Source organism: Salvia splendens, chromosome 1, assembly GCF_004379255.2.
Source record: "Salvia splendens isolate huo1 chromosome 1, SspV2, whole genome shotgun sequence".
In the NCBI taxonomy this organism is placed as follows: Eukaryota; Viridiplantae; Streptophyta; class Magnoliopsida; order Lamiales; family Lamiaceae; genus Salvia; species Salvia splendens.
The window spans coordinates 18520896-18526229 of NC_056032.1; the positions used below are offsets into that span (position 1 = coordinate 18520896).

The following is a 5334-nucleotide window of genomic DNA, read 5'->3' on the forward strand; positions in this document are numbered from 1 at the left end:
ACACTAAAAATATCTCAATCACAACCTTTCAACTCATCCTCCAATCATTTTTCCTCATCATTTCAAAACACAACCATTTCTCCTTGATTTATTTAAGAAACTGCCATATCTGTTCTTTAGGGTGCCGTGTAAGGGGCCACTTTCCACGAGCACGAAAACCGGCCAACCCATTCGATGACTCACGGTCCTCATCGTGTACACTAGTCCGAGTAGGGACGCACCCTTGCTAGGACCCGAATTCGATTAAACTCATAGTAGGGACTCACTCCCCACTAAGCAATCATCAACATCATCATCAATCTCATCAACATCAATCTCATCAACATCAATCTCATCAACATCAACATCCTGTGAACGAGAATGTGGCCGCAAACTCGATCACTGGACCGGCCGACCCAAAAGACGGCTCACGATCCCCATTGGTGTACACTAGCCTGAGTAGGGACTCACTCCCTAGTCAGACCCGAATTCGATTTCAATAGGTCTAGTAGGGACAACTCCCTTGCTAAACAAACAGATAGACATTTCTCAAAACAAAAACATGGCATGATATTCCCTTTGCAAACTTTATTTTCCTCAAAAACGTATTTGAAACACAATTCACTTTTCTGTCAAGGTCGAGCATCAATTCACATCACATCAACAAAGCCAAGTAATTTATAATATCACTCAATAAATCAACACATAGCACCACATAACATGTGCAACAACACTTTCACTTTGATCACATATATCGCCTCATCATTGGAATAAATATAATAAATCAATCACACATAACATGATGCTCAAACCGATATATTAAAACGAAAGCTCTTGAAAACACTTTAGTTCGAAAGCCCACAGTAAAACTTTAGTTCGAAAGCCCACCTCGAAAGCTTAAAAATTTTCCTTAAGCAGCTTCTCGTTCCGACTTTAGCGGCCGTGCGAACCACCTTTTCGGAAAATACATAAAGTACACATCAATCTCGGTAACGAAGACATTTTAGAATGCATGCACTCCAATTAAGATCTTTTAATTCATTTTCTCGGTTTTCGTGCATTTTCGATTATTCGGCGGCAGCCCAAGGCGTCGCGTGCGACGCCGGTCGGCCGCTTACGCTCGTTCTTTCCTTCGTTGGCTCCTCGTATTTTCCATGTCGTCGAAAAAAAATTCCCAAAAAATTATTTAAGCGTATAATTAAATTATCGCAATTATTTATCGTTGAAAGTATATTATTCCGGACTTGGTGTATGATTTATTCATCCTTCAAAAATTATTCCGGGAATCATTTAAAAGCCAAGACTTAATTATTCCCCACCTCATTTCTCCAAATTAATTGGTGAGGCCCAATTACTAATTATATACCCACCTTATATCTCCAAAACAAAACAAATGAGCCCAACTTATCAAAAACAAACAAAAGAGGCCCAATCCTCATTCTCTCTCTCATTCTTTTCCTCCTTCACTTCCTCTCTCTTCGACATCTCCCTCCCTCCTTCTTCTTTTTTTTTTTTTTTAAACGCCGCCGGAAATTGATTCCCCAGCCACCGCCGATCGTTGCCGGGAGGTGCTGCTGCCCGTCGGAAGATGCTGCCGCCCGTCAGGAGCTGCTGCCGTCCGCCGCTTGCTGGAGTCGCCGGCCACCGCTGCTGCCCGCCGCGTCTGACCGCCCGCCGTCGCAGGGAGGTCCAGCCGCCGGGAAGAGCTGCTGCCGGAGTCGCCGGACAGCACAGCTGCTGTCGCGCCGTCGTCCCTCCCCGTCGAGCCGCTGCCGTCGCTTCCTCCTCCCCGAAACCACTCCGAACCCGCCCGGAAACACTCCGAAAAGACCCGCAAGGTGTATTTCTATTACCAAGTTACGTTCTTTGGACTTTCGATTGCATCCGGCGTGTTCGATTAATTTAAATTGTTGGATTGTTTGATTTATGTTGATTGTTGAATTTTCTTGTGGGAGATTCATGTGTGATGATATGCAATGTATACAATGATCCAAAAAGAAGGGATTATACCTTTCAATAGGTTGGTCTTGGTGGTGAATGAACAAGAATGGTGAAGAATGAACTCCTCCTCCTCTTGTTTTCTCTCGGCTCTCTCTCGGTTCTCTCACTCTCTCTCTTTTTTTTTTTGTGTAGTGTAATGTGAGGAGTTAGAGAAGAGTATAAATTGAGAAGTGGTGGTGATTCTTGGTTTGTGGGCATTGATGGTGGAAGATAGAAGGTGAAGGAGTTGGAGAAGATGAAAAGTGGAAAGTCTCCATGGGTGGAGGGGGAAGGAATGGCCATATGTGTGAGGAAGAAGACAAACATTTTTTTGGGCTTGTTCCCAATTGTTTGGAAAGAAGAATTGGACTCCCAAATTAAATTAATTGATTTGGGCTCATTAAGTTGCAAGCCCAATTTGTATAATTATTTAGTTGGTCATGGCCCCCAAGCCATTTAAAAGAAACATTTGGACTCTACTTTTAATTTGAGAAGCCCAAGATAAAACCGTACTTTATTTTCTCGCATTTTTTTCGATAATTAAAAATTCACGGAGCTTTAATTAATTTCGTTATCTTGTCTCCAACAAAGATTAAAATCGCCAAACGCAACAATTTATATTTGGTGTTGTTCCAAATATAAATTCCTCAACCGTTCCTCGATTTATGCGCGCCAAGCACTAAAACCCATCTCAACATCTCATTCATTAATTGCCTCGTAGCAGCTTGGTGTTGTTCCACGTACTATAAAAAGTCCGGGTGTTACATTCTATCCACCTTAACAGAAATTTCGTCCCGAAATTTGCTCATCTCATAACGAACAGCTCCGAGTACTTCTCTTTCATTTTATCCTCGAGTTCTCATGTAGCCTCCTCATAACCATGTCGGGATTCCAAATCATTTCCTCTTCATCATCACATCCAACATCAAACCATTCATACTTCAGGATAACCAAATATAAAACACAACATTCTAACTTTCCAAAGCAAACACTTTCGAACTTCATTAACATTCAAAACTTTTGAAATAAAAAATTTTCTTTAAACTCTCGCACATTCAACAAAATTTCTACATCTCACTTTCAACTTTAAAACTCAAAACTTACTTTAACATCAACTTTCTTCTTTCATGTAGAACAACAATCCATCGTTTCTCTTAAAACTTCATCATCTTTCTTTCTCAAACTATTCTATCCTTCTTTCTCAAAAACTCTTCTATCCTTCTTTCTCAGAAACTTTATCACCTTGCTTTCTCGAAAACTTTCTCATTTCAAAACATTTTACCTTTTCTTTTGTTGAGCGCGGCGAGACGGAATGTTGAGCCTTCAATGAATACTCTTTTAGTCTAGCGAAACGAGTCTAGACTAGATTGAATAAAAGACTCTCGGTCCAGAGCGGAAAGAAAAATTGCTCTGATACCATTCTGTCACGACCCCACTTCCTAAGGATAGAAAATACGGTGGATCGCGACTAATGGGGGAATTAAGAAGCGGGGAAGAAAGGGGAAAACAATCAAAGGGGTACGAAATGTAGATCAAAAGACGAACTTCATTAACAAATCATAGTCTTAAATCATGAAGCAACATAGTTCGAATAAAAAATAGTCCAACGGATTAAAGAAAACATCAGAGTTCTAAAACTTGACATAGCGGAAGCATTTGAGAGTTAGCTACTACTATGTATGAAGACATAATAGCAACCAGAACATTTATTGAATAGTCTTTGTCCAAATGCTCAACATCCTCCGTCCTCGTCAACGCTCAACCTGCACATAGGGAAAACATATGCAGGGGGCTGAGTACTTGATGCACTCAGTGAACTCATGCCCCAAAAACATTTTTATCATTTAAGTTATGCCAGCCATCGTTAAGTGAAACTCGGGTTTTACTTTAAAATGCCGAGAACCACTAAAATCATTTCCATCAAAAGGTGCATGCGCATGCAAACATCATCATCATTCCCCATCATGTACCATATCTGAACCATCATATGTGAAACGAGAATGTGGCCACAAACTCGATCACTGGACCGGCCGACCACAAAGAACGGCTCACGATCCCCATCAGTGCACTAGCCTAAGTAGGGACTCACTCCCTAGTTAGACCCGAATTCGTTAACCATCAAAGTCTAGTAGGGACTCACTCCCCAGTAGACAATCAGATAGGCATTTCAAAACATAAAATTCGGCATGACATAACATTTGAAACCACCCTTATCTCTCCATTTCATATACATGCAAATAATAGAGTTTAAAGAATAAAGCCCACCTCGAGTGCTTAATCCGAAAACACTTTCTTTCCCTTGCGATCACGATTCACTTGCGATGTTTTCACCTTTAAAAATTTACATAGCACATATATCAACATATTTTCCAATCACATAAATCACATCATAACATACATCTTTGCATATCCTATCACTTCATCACATATATAATTTCATTTGAAAACTGGCAGCACTGCGCAACGATTTTATAAAAATCATTTAAAAATCATCCGACTTCCGTTGGGGCTAAAACTTTACCACAATACAGAAGACTCATCAAAGGACTTCCAGTTAAAATTTCATGTCCAAATACCCCTTTTAGGTCAGTCAAAACAACCACGTAACCTACTGGTCGAGAAAACATTTTCGGCAGAGTTGCGCAGTTAACTTCAAAAATTCACCAAAAATTCATCTTTAATCCAAAAGGGTTGAAATTTACACACAACATAGAAGACATCATGAAGTTTACTCAGGAAAAAGAATTGGTCAAATCGGAGTTCATTTGGTCGGTCAAAAACGTGTCGGAACTTACTGTTCGGAATTCGTCGAGCAGACGAGCGGTGCCATCGCTGTTCGGCCCGTTGCTGCACGTTGTTGCTGTTGTTGGCTGCTGCACAGAGCCGGGAGACGCTGCTGTACGAACGTTGCTGCTCCGCCGTCGCTCCCTTTCCTCTTTCGACCACCATCACTCATCTCTCTATCAATTCGTTTTGTTCCATCACTGTAAACTCTGCAACTCACGGTCCAGATCGGTCGTCGTCGGCTACTGCCCGTTGGTCAGCCTGTTCGCCGCCGACGTCGCCGCTGCTGACTCCGATTCGTCACCCGTGTCCACCACAGACGCTCGGCGCTGCTGCGTCGTCGCTGCTGTGCAGTCGAAGGTCTCGCAGCGTCGCCGTCATTCGCAATTAGCCACTGCATTGTCTGTTTGCTATTCGGACAGCCATCGTTCCTCACCGATTCAACCTCGAAACGACACGGCAGCCCCTGAAACATCTCCGAACAGCCCCGAACCAACTCCGAACCGCCCCGAAAGATAAGTTCTCCTTCAAAAATATGTTCTTTCGTTTCAGTTTTCAAAACGCAGCAAGGGGGCCACTGTTCGTCGCCAC

General features: G+C 42.2%; 1 long non-coding RNA gene across 1 annotated transcript; it reads left to right on the forward strand.

The window, feature by feature from the left end:
• Nucleotides 1-1477: 1477 nt before the first annotated feature.
• On the forward strand, nt 1478-2579 carry LOC121804393. Its single transcript, XR_006051135.1, has 2 exons — nt 1478-1817; nt 2113-2579. It is a non-coding gene; the product is annotated as an uncharacterized LOC121804393 (long non-coding RNA).
• The last annotated feature ends 2755 nt before the right edge of the window (nt 2580-5334 follow it).